Genomic DNA, 17,803 nt, shown 5'->3' on the forward strand with positions numbered 1-17,803 from the left:
ATGTCTCGTGGGGTATGTAACGGTGTCTGAGCTGTGTGTTAGGGACTTGTGAAGGGACCTCTGGTGACATGCCTCGTGGGGTATGTAACGGTGTCTGAGCTGTGTGTTAGGGACTTGTGAAGGGACCTCTGGTGACATGTCTCGTGGGGTATGACACGGTGTCTGAGCTGTGTGTTAGGGACTTGTGAAGGGACCTCTGGTGACATGTCTCGTGGGGTATGTAACGGTGTCTGAGCTGTGTGTTAGGGACTTGTGAAGGGACCTCTGGTGACATGTCTCGTGGGGTAACGGTGTCTGAGCTGTGTGTTAGACACGCTGTTTGAACAGACAGCTCGGAGCTTTCAACACATCAATACATGTCACAAAGACTAGTAGTGGTCGTAGTCCCTCTCTCCTCTACTTTGAGCCAGGAGAGATTGACATTCATGTTTATTGATATTAGCCCTCCGCGTACATTTAAGGGCCAGCCGCCTTGACCATACACATGGCCAGTAGTCCAGGCGTGATAAAACTAAGGCCTGTAGGACTTGTTCTATTGATTATGATGTCAAGAAAACAGAGCAGTGCTTTTCCAGGACAGACTTCTCCCCCCATCTTAGCTACCGTTGCATCAATATGTTTTGACCATGGCAGTTTCCATATATTTAGGAAAAACTTATATCTGGCCAAAGCATTCTAAAAGTGACTGCATCGTTTTGGTAGTGTTGCAGGGTTTTAATTTGCTGTGGTAGCTGGTGTGTATAATAGTGGGTCATGAGTGTACACAGTAAGACATGTGCTACTGAAAATGTATATGGTTATATTACATAAGAACAATGGTCCAACACTAATAGCAATTTGACTATTTTATAACAAATGGATAGCGGTCGCTGTCCACGGTTCTGAAACACCAGTGTGCTGTTGAATTGGCGCCTCTCCCTAGACCATGTTGCTATGTGCATAATAGCAAAGTTTCCCAGCATATTGGTGTTGAGAACAATGTGGTGGAGGCAGCAGCGGAGTTAGGAGATGTGAAAATAGCCCTTGCCTTAATTGTCTAAGAAAATGAGGAGGAAACCCTTAATTAATTAGGTCTATAATCAACAGCCTAACTGTGCCGGGCTTTATATAAATCATCCACATATACTGAACAAAAAAATATAAACGCAACATGCAACAATTTCAACGATTTTATTGAGCTACAGTTCATATAAGGAAATCGGTCAATTTAAACAAATTCATTAGGCCCTGATCTATGGATTTCACATGACTAGACAGAGGAGCAGCCATGAGTGGGCGAGGGCAGGGCATAGGCCCACACACTGGGGAGCCAGGCCCAACATGTCTGAATTTGTTTTTCGACACAAAAGGGTTTTATTACAGTTTCATCAGCTGTCTGGGTGTCTGATCTCAGACGATCCAGCAGGAGAAGAAGCCGGATGTGGAGGCCCTGGGCTGTCGTGGTTACACGTGGTCTGCGGTTGTGAGGCCGGCTGGAGGCCAAATTCTCGAAAACAACGTTGGAGGTGGCTTATGGTAGAGAAATGATCATTCAATTATCTGGCATCAGCTCTGGTGGACATTCCTGCAGTCAGCATGATTATTGCACTCTCCCTCAAAACTTAAGGCATCTGTGGCATTGTGTCATGTGACAAAACTGCACATTTTAGATTGGCCTTTTATTGCCCCCACCACAAGATGCACCTGTGTAATGATCATGTTGTTTAATTCGCTTCTTGATATGGTACACTGTCACGGTTGTCGTAAGAACGGGACCAAGGCGCAGCGGATGTTGAGTTCCACATATTTATTTCAAAGTGAAACTTTAAGCAAAAACAATAAATCAATAAACGAACAACAAAATGTGACTACGTGGTGCACATGCACAACCACAAAACAATATCCCACCAACACAGGTGGGAAAAATAGCTACTTAAATATGATCCCCAATTAGAGACAACGATTACCAGCTGCCTCTAATTGTGAATCATACAAAACACCAACATAGAAAATATAAACTAGAACACAACATAGACATTATAAACTGGAATACCCCCTAGTCACACCCTGACCTGCTACACCATAGAGAAACAAGGGCTCTCTATGGCCAGGGCGTAACACACACCTGTCAGTGGATGGATTATCTTGGCAAAGTTGGAGTTGTGCACAAAGTTGGAGAGAAATAAGCTTTTTGTGCATTTGGAACATTTCTGGGATCTTTTATTTCAGCTCATGAAACATGGGACCAACACTTTACATGTTGCATTTATATTTTTGTTCAGTATACAGTACCAGTCAAAAGTTTGGACACATCTACTCATAGCAGGGTTTTTCTTTATTTTTACTATTTTCTACATTGTAGAATAATAGTGAAGACATCAAACCTATGAAATAGCACATATGGAATCATGTAGTAACCAAATAAGTGTTAAACAAATCAAAATATATTTCATATTTGAGATTCTTTAAAGTAGCAACCATTTGCCATGATGACAGCTTTGCTCATTGTGGTGGTCGCTACAGCAGGGAGGAAAGACAACGGGTGCTAGTCACACAGTCACTTGCTGTAAAGAAATTATTTACACAGTGCAGCAAGTCTGAGCCAGGCACAATAAAATCAATTGCGGTCAGACTCCCTCTAGTCATCCGTGTGTCTTAATTATTTAATCAAACAGTGTGCTTAAAGCATCAGCAAAGCTCAGTGGGTATAGCTGATTCGATTAAAACATATATGGAAAAATACACGTTTTAAAATTTCAACCAATTGATTGGTCAAAAGAACAGACGGCTCTCGGTCAACCAAGATTTTTATAGTCGGGAAGAGCTCGTATATCGACACACTGGTACATAAACACACTTTACTGAAGGCTAGCGGTAGGTCAATAGTAACATTTGAAAAAAGTAAGGGGCCAAGACAGCTACCTTGAGGCATGCCTAACTCGACCTGATTTACATTAGAGAGGCATCCATTAAAGAACACACTCTGTGTTCTGTTAGATAGGCAACTCTCGAAACACGATATGGCAGAGGATATAAAGCCATAACACATATGTTTATTCAGCAGACTATGATTGATAATCTCAAAAGCTGCACTGAAGTCTAACAAAACAGCTCCCACATTCTTCTTATTATCAACTTATTTCAGCCAATCATCAGTAATTTGTGTCAGTGCTGTACATGTTGAGTGCCCTTCCCAATGTATCTAGTCAAAAAAATAATTAAAAAGCTTAAAGGAAACAAGAACAATCTACACAGATTCAGTGTTGAATAATGACTTGCTCAGATAACTTTTGAGAGAGAGTGAATGAGAGCGGGCGAGAGAGAGAGAGAGCGGGCGAGAGAGAGAGAGAGAGCGGGCGACAGACAGACAGACAGACAGACAGACAGAATCAGTCAGAGAATCACTTCTAAAAGTAAAGACAGTTTGTTGTATTGGACATATGTTTTATTGACCACCTGAGCATTCTGAATCTGGTTAGAGGATGATCTGAAGCCAACGATGTGAGCACAATCAATATGGAAGGTAAACAGCCATTTATAAACACAGACGAACCTGTGCCTGATATAATAAAGACACACCCAAACACGCTGTGAAAGCTACAGATAATAGATCAACACAGTCAGTAACCTCACTTCACCCCAGTTAACTGTGTTAAACACCAACACCGTTTGTCATCCCAGTGTGCGTGCGTGTGCCCTTGCTGTGTTAGGACAAACGACCTGTCATTTTTTAAATCCCATTAGAGAACGCCCAGTCGTCCATCACACCAACCCACAATGCACTGGGGTCAGACTGGGTCCACAGCAGGTGCAGTGCTCGGCGTGGGATGAAGACACTGATCTATAGGCAGTTTTGTGTTTTTCACCTTAATGGTTCAGGCTGGGTTTGAGGGAAGATGAGTTGATCTTAGATTCGGTTCCGATGGGAAACATCTACCTAGAGCGCAGGTCTAAATACGAAAGGAAACACTGTTTTTCCTACATCCAAAGGAAACACTGTTTTTCCTACATCCAAAGGAAACACTGTTTTTCCTACATCCAAAGGAAACACTGTTTTTCCTACATCCAAAGGAAACATTGTTTTTCCTACATCCAAGGGAAACACTGTTTTTCCTACATACAAAGGAAACACTGTTTTTCCTACATCCAAAGGAAACACTGTTTTTCCTACATCCAAAGGAAACACTGTTTTTCCTACATCCAAAGGAAACACTGTTTTTCCTACATCCAAAGGAAACACTGTTACTCGCATACATAATGATACACCAAAGGGATTCAATTAAACGCAACACACCAAAGAACAGGAAGAGAGGAAATGCATCATCATCAAACAGGAAACAAAGAACTATAAGAGTGCCTGGCGGCAACAGCCAGCCCTGGTTACCGTAACTGAGGGAAATGCAGAACAAAGAGACTAGACACCCGTGACTGTATTGTTATCATGGTTTGACAAGGAAATTATACTACATCACTCGCTTTATACACACACACACACACACACACACACACACACACACACACACACACACACACACACACAGCAGGTAAATACATACACACACACACACACCAAACTGCAACCCTACGGCAATTCGCTACATACACTTGTATTCTACGTGGAATACTTTTCATACTTAATAGTTGTAACTTTCTAAACAGAGCAACTTTCCCCTCTTGGGCTAGCGATGGACTGTGTGGTGTCACTATGTCACCACTGGCATCTGGCCTGGTGACTATCTTCATTCATAATGGAAACACTGACAGACAGAGTAGGGACAAATGAATAATGTACACAGATAGATACATTAATACTGGACACACATACACACACTCCCATTAATAATGTACATATTGTCTGGCTAATCAGCAGTTGATCAATGGCGATGGGTTGACACACACTCATTTCTATTACAGCTCTAACGGTGGACAGAAAGAGAGATGGGTAGACCAGCAAACCAACCTACCACATTTTTACAGTTGGACAGCACCAGAGCAATACAGGTGTATAACTCACCTTTCACGTGCTATCGGAAACGCGGAACATCCAAGTTAAAATTGTGTGTGTAGAGCTTCCTATTGGTTGATTCTGATACTTCCCAAGTGGGAAACTAGGGATCATTTTTCTGGCCCCCACCACCGTCAAAGTTGCCCATCCCTGGTTTCTACGAACGTCCTACTCCACAGTACAGACGTTATACTCACAGAAGAAATGTTATACAGGGAGGCAGCGAGAGATAAAAGAAGAAAACAAAACATTAAAAATGACTAATCTAATCGATAATTACTTATTAAAAACTGCCCTTCTCTCCTCCCTTCCCTCCCTCCCTTCGTTACTCCCCCTCTTCAGTTTCGGAGTCGTAATTAAACAGAAAAGTGTGTGTGCTTGAAAATGACACACACAGAGAAACACCTTGATGGTGTCAGCACATAAACAAATGATGAAGCCCTGAGGGATGTTTTCAATTAGATCAGACACACAGGGATATGCTCTGTCAAAAACCCTCTCTGACGGCAAGAGCTGTCACCACACACACACACACACACACACACACATACACAGCCTCGTCAGAGAAAGCAGGATCAAACATTCGTCAACACCTTCCAGTGTATTCTTGTACAGCATTCTTCCTTCATCGGGGTCCCCTCAGACACACCACACACACACACCTTTCTCAAAGCCAATGCCTAGTCCTTCAATGAGGGAAAACCATTTTAAAGCCCTTAATGTCCTTCCCTCCATCCATCTCTCCTTCCTTCGCTCTCTAATGATAGAACTCACACACTAGGACACAAACAACAAGTCCATACATTCCTGAGAAACAACAGAGAGACGGAGGGAGAGAGAGAGAGAGGGAGAGAGAGAGGAAAAAAAGAGAGAGGGAGAAGGAAAGAACGATAGAGCAAGAGAGAGAGAAACATGACTATAGAATGTGATGGAGAAGAAACTTTAGATTAAGGGTTTGGGTAAGCTTTCATATCACTAGGGGTGAAATGCTGTTTTCACTCACAGTGTTGTTCTTTCTCTGTGCATGAGTTCTCGTAAACGCACTTCTTCCATAAACAACAACAAAAAAAGCCCTCGCTCAGTCAGCTCTATCATTTAAACATTTTATTCTGACAGACTTTAGTCAGTGTCAAGCCTTCCTTAGCTGTTCAAAAGGAGACTACTCTCTTTCACTCATCTTGTTGTTTCTCTCTCTGTAGTCTTGCAGCGTGACGTACTCTGATCCTGAATCAAACATGACCACTCTAAACTGAGAGAAAAACATATTGAGATTGATCTCAATGATTCAGGATCAGAGTACTTCACGCTGCAAGACTACAGTTATCTCCTCAAAAAGAAACATCGACTTTTCGCTCCCCTCTCTCCTCCCTTTTCGCTCTCTCCCTCTCTCTTCTGTCTACCTATCCTCAGGCTCTTCTCACTATCCTCCCTCACACCTCACCCTATTTTCTCATCTGTCCCCTCTTTGAACGAGTCAGTGAAAACATGACATCCTCCCCTGGTTTGACGGACAGGTGGGGAGGAGACAAGTGTGGTGACATTCAATAGCCAATCCGTGTGAATAGCCGGAACCACTGGGCTGTGAAGTCACGACACATTGGGTACACTTTTTAAAAACCTGTGTCTGTCTGTCTAGAACTTCCTGAAAAGGGCAGGCTGGGAGTTTGGGTTGGAACATGGGGGGAGGAGAGAGATGAAAGCAGTAGACTGTAACACATGGAGGAGATGAAAGTGGAGGAGAGGAGAGGAGAATAGGTAGGGAGGGAGGGATGGTATGTATGGAGAGAGAAGGGGAGCGAGGAAGGGGGAGATGTGACTAGAGAGAGGCCCTGTTCACATTCAATCCCTCAGAAAGTGATAGGAGGAGAAAGAGATGGGGAGAGGAGAGGTAGAGAGAGATTGGGAGAGGAGAGGCAGAGAGGGAGCGGGGAGAGAGGGATGGGGAAAGGCAGAGAGGGAAGAGGAGAGAACTACGAGAGGTGGCAAATGAGGATTTAGTGTTTTGTCACCTTTGTTTCTCAGAGAGAGGAGTTAGAATGAAATCGTGGAACTGTGGTTTAATTGGAGCTGTTCACAGTCTAATGTTTCTGGACAGGAAATCGTTGCCGAGGCGATTACAAAATGGCCTCCGAAAACAGTCAAGAGGGCTGCTGCCATCGCTCTCTTTAATATCTCTTCTCTCTCTGTCTGTATCGCTCTCTCTCTCTTTCTCTCTCTCTGATATAGTATAGTATGCAGTATGTATGCACACTCTGTACCTCAGAGGCCAAACTTTTCAAAGCTTCAGAAACACACACCTTAAACCCGCAGGTAGAACTGCAGGGAAAAGTTCCTGAAAAGGCCAGAAACAACCTCCCCCCGCACATACCCTTATCTCTTCCCCTCCCTACCTCTCCTTTCCTCCCTCTCCACCTCTCCTTTCCTCCCTCTCCACCCCTTCTACGCCGCTCAAAACTTCTCAAAGCTCTCTCACATCTCTCTCTCAAACATTTTCTCTCACTTTCTGTCTCCGCCAGCGTCTCCCCATCTTTCTGTGAAGGGATTGACAGAGATGAACCCGCTTGGGGGGAAAGCTGTGAACGTGTCAGAATGAAAAGAGAGATAGAAGAGAGAGGAGAGAAAAGGCGGGAGTATTCTCATGAAAGATTTACTGTGTGTGCGTGTGTGTATGTGTGTGTGTGTGTGTGTGTGTGTGTGTGTGTGTGTAAAAGAGAAAGAGACAGGTGCAGACCTCAATGTTAAACACACAGGACAAAGTGTAAGAAGTTGTAACTTTGAAGTTCTCTGATGTCCGCACTGCTATGTGCTACATCATTAAATCTCTCTCTTCAAACACTGTTTTCAAACATATTATTTTAGACGCTCTGCTTTCCTCATTCCAGACGGACAGCTAGTTCACCCCTGGAATGCTCTCTGGAGAGGAAGTCGACTGAGAGGAAGTGCGACGACCTACCTCTCGAGAGGTGAGGAACATCAAACTGCAGTCGATTTTATTCCACACTCGCATCACAACGTTACCATTCAGTGTATATGCTTGCTGTGTTTTAGAGTGTTATGGAAAGCAGTGTCGTTACTATAGCTTCAAAGAGACGCCGTAAATGCGCAAGTCACTGTACACCTGGACCCAGTCTCAGATAATCCAGCATGGTCACACATTATAATCTGCTATTCTCTCCCTCCTCTGCCTCATCACTTCTCCCAGTCCTCCTCTCAACAGAACAAAGTCACCCACCTGTGCTTCTATGCTCTGTGCTTTAAGGGTAAATACCGAATGTTACGCCATAAAGCCAGACAATGGCTGAGTCCATGTAACTAATAGTCCCATCATCTCCAGTGCCTTAAATAGCCTGGTGCGCCCAACCGTGCAGTCGCTCTCTCTTTGTCTCTCTCTTTACATGCGTGCAGTCTCACTCTTCTTCTCTCCTCACTTAAAGAAGCGTTACACGGTGGACAAACATTGAGTTTATTGTTTTTTTCTCTCACCCTGATTTGCCTCATGTTTTAGGATTGTTGGAGCTATGTGGAATTACAGTTTGACTGCAGCCCAGCCAGGCTAAATTGAAGTGATGTGTAGTAGTGTACCAACAGGACAGCACGGCCTTATCGTCAAGGTGATCGACTCCACGGTGGTAGAGATGTGACTGTGCTGGAGACCTTGGGATGCTCAGCTGAGTCCAGGACTCCGGAAACAGCATTTCTTAGCAACCGACAGTCCGCAGCAGAGGTGTGTGTGTGTGTCCGTGTGCCTATCTGTCTGGACATCTGTAAGATAGGGTGGGTAAACCCAAGAGAGAACAGGGGAGATATTATTTTTGGGATTGGGGATACCTGGTTAGTTGCACAACTGAATGCATTCCACCAAAATGTGTCTTCCACATTTTACCCTTCCACTCTGAATCAGAGTGGGGGGGGGGGTTGCCTTAATCAACATCCATGTTATTGGTGCCCAAAGAGCAATAGTTGCTGGGGGTTAACTGCCTTGCTCAAAGGCTGAACAGCAGATTTGTCCGCCTTGTATGCTCAGGGATTGGAACCAGCAACCTTTCGGTTACTGGACCAACGCTCTTAACCACTAGGCTACCTGCCGCCTGCCGCCATGTTCTGACTGGATGTGAGCAAACAGCTCTCTCCAGCTCTCAGGATATGGTAATGTATTTATTTAGTAAAGGTTTAATATCTCAGGTAAATAGTCTTTATATGGTCAATTCCATTTATAACCATTTTTCACTGAAAATGTATGCCGCCAAACAAAAATCATCTAGTTTAACACTAAAGCAGCTCTGAATTAAAGCAAAAAAAAGTACTTTTTTTTTTGTCTTGCCCGCTTCCGTTCTAGACTTTTCCAAAATAAGTCTATATAACACAGTGTCGGTGTTAGAATCTTAATATCACAAACACAACTGCAGTTATAACCAGTTTTAGGAGGGCATGTCATTTTGTGAATGGTTTCCCCCCCATTGCCCATCCTTCTCCTGACAGTTGAATGTGCAGTGCTCAGCTGACAGTCACCCCGAGAGTAGTTTAGATTCCTCGAAACGGAACCTAAACTATACCGAAATAAATTTCACACGCTCAACAACAGATTAAATGAATTAACTAAAATATGATGGGTGAGAAAGGGGATGAATGGGGGAGTTGATGAGTGAGGGGAAGCGAACAATGTAGAAGTATGTAAATCACCAATTGTGAATTAAAAACAGGGTCGGCCATTCTACTGTATTGATCTATTCTAATCTCCAAACAGTGTACCCTATATCCATAGGCGGAAATCCCAGGGGGGACGGGGCGGACACGAAAAATATGATTTGTCCCCCCCAATTTATCACTGTAAACATAACTATGTCATTTCAATAATATGAATAATACGCAATGAAAGCACTTGTGCTGATTATACACATTTAATAGCGTGTTTTTAAGTTTCAAAAGATTGCGATCCCCCGCCCTTTGCCTCACAATGGTTTGATCCACTGCCAGTTCCTTATCTGGCAGGTAACAGAGAGTTCGTATCTACTTTCTGAAAGGCACTCAATGCACGTAACTGACATGAGGTTAATCCAGTCAATCGAGCCATAGCAATGTTTTATTTGTATTTTTATGTTGGCAGGGTTCACACACACACTAGCTGAATTTGCAGAGCTAGCAGGCAAACATTGACTATCAAGCTAGCTGGTACCTATTCCATTTATGTGGCGTCGTCAAAGATGGAATCTTGCTATCGTCAGTTTATTCCAAGATCAGCATGCAGCTGTAGTGCTTCAAAGTCCCTGTGATAAGGTTAGCGATAAACTGAACTCCCAACTGAACAGAACTACACTCTCTTCTACCATTGTCGTAAATATCTTTAATGGTCTCGTTGCAAAAACTAAATTGTCGCTATGGAACTTTGAAGCACGTGTGCTGATCTTGGAGTAAACTGACAATAGCAAAGATTATAGCAAACACCACAGAAACGGAATTGTTGCTCGCTTGCTTTGCAAATTGAGCTATTGCTGGAAGCCAGCCAATATGAAACAAACTATATTAAAATTAAAAAAGGTTGCAGCATATGTTGTGTAAATGGTGAACTCACACAGCTGTCAACTCTTGTCACTGCAATCCGTTTCACATTTGCTAGCTACCTTTTAGATCGAAGCCCATATAGAATGATAGAAGATAAGATGATAGATGCCCATCTCCTACTGTAAATAACCTACACACTGTGTGTGTGTGTGTGTGTGTGTGTGTGTGTGTGTGTGTGTGTGTGTGTGTGTGTGTGTGTGTGTGCAGCTAGCCAGCCAGGTAGAAAAATGTCAGAAAAAAGTAAGAACCCTAGTAGCCTAAGACTAGTTGATCAAATGTTCATTAGAAAGAAGTGAAATGCTAATGGAAATGTTTCACAATGATGCCATTAGGCAGATCAGGCAACAGAGGGCACACAGACAGTAGAGCTGGGGACAGATGGGCAGGGACAGACTGGCAGAGACAGGTGGACAGGGACAGACTGGCAGAGACAGACTGGCAGGGACAGGTGGGCAGGGACAGACTGGCAGAGACAGGAAGTCTCAGGTGAGTTTGTTGAGTCTTTGTTTGGCAACATTATGAAAGGTTCTACATTTGTAAAATAGGGACATAATTGGAAAATGCCATGGATACCCCCACTCTCAACTTAAACTGGTGACTGAACTAAGATTTGTTTAAGGCAATGGTATTGCTGTTGTGATTAATTGTGTAGTTTTGGGTACTGGTAGTTAGGAGCATGGCAAACACCTTATTTATTTTCTAGGAGACAGACTGTGAGGCAGTGAGGGTGGTGAAAGGGAAAGAGCCAGGGAGAGAGACTTCAGAGGACAGTGTCACAGCCACGGCATGACCAGGTGTCAACCTTGTTGCCAGCTGCACCAGTATAGGGGACAGTGTCACAGCCACGGCAGGACCAGGTGTCAACCTTGTTGCCAGCTGCACCAGTATAGGGGACAGTGGCACAGCATTGTCCAGTTACCTCAGTGATGGCACAAAACCATATCAGCCACACCCACAATTTAAAGAACTGCAAACTCTTGCCAACAGTGTTGACGTTTCAAGAGAGATGGTTTTGCGATATCCCCTGGCTACATTATAATCCATCAGTAAAAGGAGTTTTGGGTTTTCACTGTAGCCAAGGGTTTTCAAGTCAGCCATCGTTTGGCCAAAGAGCGGATGCTGCCTTCATTAGTTCAGGATTTAGGAACTGGAGAAAAGCCATTGTAAAATTCACAGCACATCAAAACTGCCAAACTCACCGCCACTGTGTAACTGTAACAGCACATCAGCTGAATCCAATCAGTGTCCAGTTATCCAGCGCGTGGGGTAAACAGCAGAAATGACGAAAGCTACCTTGCACTGTATGAGAAAGCAACAACATTGATTGAATCCATTGAGACACACTCAAGACGATTTACTGGCAAAGCAGTGGATCACTATAGGGCAGAATTTTTGTGTTGGATGGTGTGGAGGTTCAGTTTGGCGACCGTTTTGACCAGGACAGTCTAAACATTCTGTAAAAGTTGGAAAGAGTGCTTCTCATGGGGGAGTTGGATGAGTCTCTAGATCAGTACCCTGAGCTGAAAATATATTCTCTTTCAGTGCAGTTGCCTCTCTTTCGCAACAAATACCCCTGCAGCAGCAGTTGAGAGGCAGCAGAGGTCCTCAGGAGGCTTCCAGTGAAGGTGCGGGGGTTGGTTGACCAAGTTGAGGTGCTGATCAGAATTTTGTCTGTAATGTACATAAAGACAGGCTGGACAGTCTTGAATAAAAATATCTGCCAGCAATTTGTTGGATCCATTGAAACCCTCAAACATAGGTTCAGTTCTTTTGTTCAGTAGTGTGTATAGCAGTGGTTCTCAACCTTTTTTGAGAACTGGAACCCCTGCATATTTTGAGGAAAGGCAGGCAAGGTTTTGAGTGGTCCTCAGGGACCTCCACCCCCTCTATATTAGATGTAAAGTTAGTGGAATCCTTGTGCTGCTGAATACGTTCATTACACTTTTTTATTTCATGGACCCCTTGCCACTACACCAGGGACCCCTAGGGGTCCACCTACCCTGTTTGAGAACCCCTGGTGTATAGTATGATATTTGTTATTTTGTTTAGTAGTTATTAGTACATGACAGTACACTTACTAATTATTTATTTAATTTAATTTAAAATTGCATACTTTGTGTGACATACTTGTCCATAGCTGTTGTTTGAAGAGTTGAGACACTGACTGAACAATAACTAAGTATTTCTGAAGGATATTTTGGTTCATTTGTTTGGGTTTTTCATTGAAGTAGTAAGGCCATTCTACTGACAATGTCTGTCTATGAAGATTATATATACTGTATATAGTGCCGTGAAAAAGAATTTGTCCCCTTTCTGATTTTCTCAATTTTCTCTATTTTTGATCCTGAACGTTATCAGATCTTCAACCAAAAGCTATTATTAGATAAAGGGAACCTGAGTTGACAAATAAACTAAATTGATACTTACTTTACATATTTAATGATAATAAAAAAAATGTATGGAACACCCAATTCCCCTGTGTGAAAAAAATGTATTGCCCCTTTACACTCAATAATTGGTTGTGCCATCTTTAGCTGCAATGACTGCAACCGAATGCTTCCTGTAGATGTTGATCAGTCTCTTACATCACTGTGGAGGAATTCTGGCCCACTCTTCCATGCAGAACTGCTTTAACTCAGCAACATTTTGGGGTTTTCAAGCATTAACTGCTTGTTTCAAGTCCTGCCACATCTCAATTGGGATTAAGTCCGGACTTTGACTAGGCATTCAAAATCTTCAAATGTGTTGCTTTTGAATCATTTTCATTTAGACTTGACCCTTGTGTGTTTTGGATCATTGTCTTGCTGCATGACACAGTTTCGCTTCAGCTTCAGCTCAAAAACGGGCGGCCTGACATTCTGTAGAATTATCTGATACAGAGCCGAATTCATGGTTCATTCTATTAAGGCAAGATGTCTAGGTACTGAGGTAGCAAAGCATCCCCAAACCATCCCACAACCCTCACCATCGGTATAAGGTTCTTACAGTGGAATTCAGAGTTTGGTTTTTGCCAAGAATAATGGGACCCATGCCGTTCCAAAAAGTTATACTTTGACTCATCTGTCCATAGAACATTCTTCCAAGACCCTTGATGATCATCCAGCTGCTTTCGAGTGCTTTTTTTGCAGTCATCTTTTTGGATATATACAGTACCAGTCAAAAGTTTGGACACACCTACTCATTCAAGGGTTTTTCTTTATTTTACTATTTTCTACATTGTATAATAATAGTGAAGACATCAAAACTATGAAATAACACATATGAAATCATGAAATCATGATCATGATTTTAGATTCTTCAAAGTAGCCACCCTTTGCCTTGAGGATAGCTGTGCACACTCTTGGCATTCTCTCAACCAGCTTCACCTGGAATGCTTTTCCAACAGTCTTGAAGGAGTTCCCACATATGCTGAGCACTTGTTGGCTGCTTTTCCTTCACTCTGCGGTCCAACTCATCCCAAGCCATCTCAATTGGGTTGAGGTCAGGAGATTGGCCCTTACACAGCTTGGAGATGTGTTGGCTCCTAGTCCTGTTGAAAAACAAATGATAGTCCCACTAAGCACAAACCAGATGGGATGGCGTATCACTGCAGAATGCTGTGGTAGCCATGCTGGTTAAGTGTGCCTTGAATTCTAAATAAATCACAGTGTCACCAGCAAAGCACATCATCACACCTCCTCCATGCTTCACGATGAGAACCACACATGCGATACCCTCCGTTCACCTACTCTGCGTCTCACAAAGACACGGCGGTTGGAACCAAAAATCTCAAATTTTGACTCATAAAACCAAAGGGCAGATTTCCACCGGTCTAATGTCCATTGCTCATTTTCTTGGCCCAAGCAAGTCTGTCTTATTGATGTCCTTTAGTAGTGGTTTCTTCTTCGACTATGAAGGCCTCCTTCATCTGTCTCCTCTGAACAGTTGATGTTGAGATGTGTCTGTTACTAGAACTATGTGAAGCATTTATTTGGGCTGCAATCTGAGGTGCAGTTAATTCTAATGAACTTATCCTCTGCAGCAGAGGTAACTCTGTGTCTTCCTTTCCTGTGGCAGTCCTCATGAGAGCCAGTTTCATCATAGTACTTGATGTTTATTGCGACTGCACTTGAAGATACTTTAGAAGTTCTTGATTTTCCCTATTGACTGACTGTTAAGGGAATTTTTATCTATAATGACTAATTATGTATACATTTAAATCAGGATGTACTAATCAGAATACTATTATGTTACTGTATATGTACTAATCAGAACACTATTATGTTGCTGTAAATGTATGAGTTTTATTTCTTGATGCTAGTACTGAATATAATGTGTGTGAATGTGGTCAAGAGTTAGAACAATGACTGTCTGTTCCTTGGTACAAATGAATCAGACTGGCTAGAATGCTTATCTACACAAGAAAACCTTGACTCGTAAATTATATTAAATTGGTAGGGAGACGGATGTGGGAAGGCTTGAGATACAACCTTTGTACTGGAACGGAGATGGCACGGGTTGGGGCTGGAACTAAGGACGTTATTTTCAGTTTATAACCTGTGGTAAAACTGTATAGTATTCAGTACTCTCGTGAATAAAGGCTGCTGTTTGACTTTAAGACCGGGCTCTGTCTATTTCTATAAAATAAGGGTCTTACAAATTCTTATGAATTGACAGTGTTTAATTTTAATTGGAAATTAAAACAGAGGAATCAAATTCCTTCAATACTGACCTTCATGTCTTAAAGTAATGATGGACTGTCATTTCTCTTTGCTTATTTGAGATTTTCTTACCATAATAAGGACTTGGTCTTTTACCAAATAGGGCAATCTTCTTTGTACCACCTCTACCTTGTCACAACACAACTGATTGGCGCAAATGCATTATGAAGTTAAGAAATTCCCCAAATTAACTTTTAACAAGGCACACCTGTTAATTGAAATGCATTCCAGGTGACCACCTCATGAAGCTGGCTGAGAGAATGCCAAGAGTGTGCAAAGCTGTCAAGGCGGCTACTTTGAAGAATTTCAAATATAAAATATATTTTGATTTGTTTCACACTATTTTGGTTACTACCTGATTCCATATGTGTTATTTCATAGTTTTCATGTCTTCACTATTATTCTACAATATAGAAAAACCCTGGAATGAATAGGTGTGTCCAAACCTTTGACTGGTGCTGTACATATCTGGGAGACAGCAAAAAAAAATGAAATGCTATTCTATTCTCTTCAATTTAAGTATTGTGACGGCTTAATGTATCACTAAAAAAAATGTTTTCACGCCGTCCCTTGACAAAATCATTCATAATATGTTTTCCAAATTCGTAGGCTAAGAAGACATGTTTGTGTAGAGTGGAAAGGTAGCTGTGCCAATGCAAATGTACATAATCACCGCAGTGCAGTATACAGAAGGGAATATAACGTTTACTGCCCAGGTTACAATACAGAGATATAGTAGTAGAGGTTGCAATACAGATATATAGTAGTAGAGGTCCCAATACAGAGATATAGTAGTATAGGTTACAATACAGAGATATAGTAGTATAGGTTACAACACAGAGATATAGTAGTATAGGTCACAATACAGAGATATAGTAGTAGAGGTTACAATACAGCTATTCATTAGTTGCATGTTTCCTCACAATATTGTTTTGAACGTTCGTTTTGGACTAATGCCATATTGAGCGTTCTACTAAACGCATCGTCAATGAGTGCTGATGAAGATTTAATCAAAGTGCTGTTTATCTGTATTGTAACCTGCAGAGATATACAGTGTACATCTTACAGTAGGGTAAGATTATGGCCATATCAATAACACATGGTATTTAAAGATTCATGTTGTTGCTCATGGAAATGTTACCTAGTGCAATTCTTAGATGATCTCTCTCTCTCCTACAGAGAAAAGCAGAGAGAGCACAGAGAGAAAATGCTTCGGTAAGGGGGATGAGCTGGTGAAAATGAGGTGTATATATATATATATACTGTATATATATATATATATATATACTGATTTTTCTATTCAATAAAAAATGTAAATTTCAGCCTTTTCGATGATAGGCCCACTATGATATGCTGCATGGCAAATACCCGGTTATATATTGTCCTTTCCATGCACTCCCAACTGACACCTTCATTTGTTTTCTTTCACCTTTATTTGACTAGGCAAGTCAGTTAAAAGCAAATTCTTATTTACGAGGACTGTTCACCCCGGCCAAACCTGGACGACGCTGTCCCAATTGTGCGCCACCCAATCACGGCTGGTTGTGATACAGCCTGGAATTGAACCAGGGTCTGTGGTGACGCCTCTAGCACTGAGATGCAGTGCCTTAGACCACTGCGCCACTCGGAGGCCAAAAGGAGCACGTTAAGAGCCAAGACCACAACCCCTACTCAAGTGCAGGTGTAGAATTTTAATTTGTGCCTGTTTGCTACAGTAGGAAAATGATGGACATTTTTTTGGAAGGGAAATTCAAGTCTGAATTTTCAAAGTGGAAATTACAAACTTCAGAAGCCTTTTTAAACTTCAAATACACCACAAGTTTGTCCTGCATTGCATGAAAGTTCCCCTGCAAGAGGGTGATCAAATTATTGACCACAAATCAACCATAAATCAATCACTTAAAAGCTACTTACAGTCGTCGGTCATAATGAGTTCTGAGACCTGTCGAATAGCACTTACAGCCTTACTCAGAGCACTTCGATCACACTTCACACTGTAGTGTGCAACCCAATACCTTCATAATCAAGAGTACACAGAGAGCTTACATATGTATAGGGTTCTATTATAATAACACAGATCAACTGGTACACACACCAAAACAGTCATTCACAGCATGTGTGCTGGCTCCTTCAGAACGCACCATTGGTCAACACTTAACAAAATGATTTCACACCCGAGACACACACAGACACGGACACACACACCAGTGTCACGGTACTTAAAGAGCACTAGGAGACATCAACACCCTGCTAACACCATACTGAAATAGCCCACGGACACACAAAAAACAAACGCTGCCCAGCACCTCTCTGTCAATTAGGATGACAGATGTGGTGTTACTTTCTCTGTGACAGACACTCTGCTGCCAATATAGAACCATGAGACAACTGCCAACCCACAGGAACAGATATGTGTGTGGTGTGTTTGTGTGTGTGTGTGTGTGTGTGTGTGTGTGTGTGTGTGTGTGTGTGTGTGTGTGTGTGTGTGTGTGTGTGTGTGTGTGTGTGTGTGTGTGTGTCCAAACCCCATCCTAACTCCCCCACAAAGCCCCCAATGGAC

General features: G+C 42.3%; 1 long non-coding RNA gene across 1 annotated transcript in view; it reads left to right on the forward strand.

Moving 5' to 3' along the window:
- LOC149974398 (uncharacterized) overlaps window positions 1-17,803 on the forward strand; it is a 270,502-nt gene that overhangs the window by 122,150 nt on the left and 130,549 nt on the right. The window lies entirely within an intron of this gene.

Source organism: Oncorhynchus mykiss, chromosome 20 (assembly GCF_057628025.1).
Source record: "Oncorhynchus mykiss isolate SJ-2025 chromosome 20, ASM5762802v1, whole genome shotgun sequence".
NCBI lineage: Eukaryota > Metazoa > Chordata > Actinopteri > Salmoniformes > Salmonidae > Oncorhynchus > Oncorhynchus mykiss.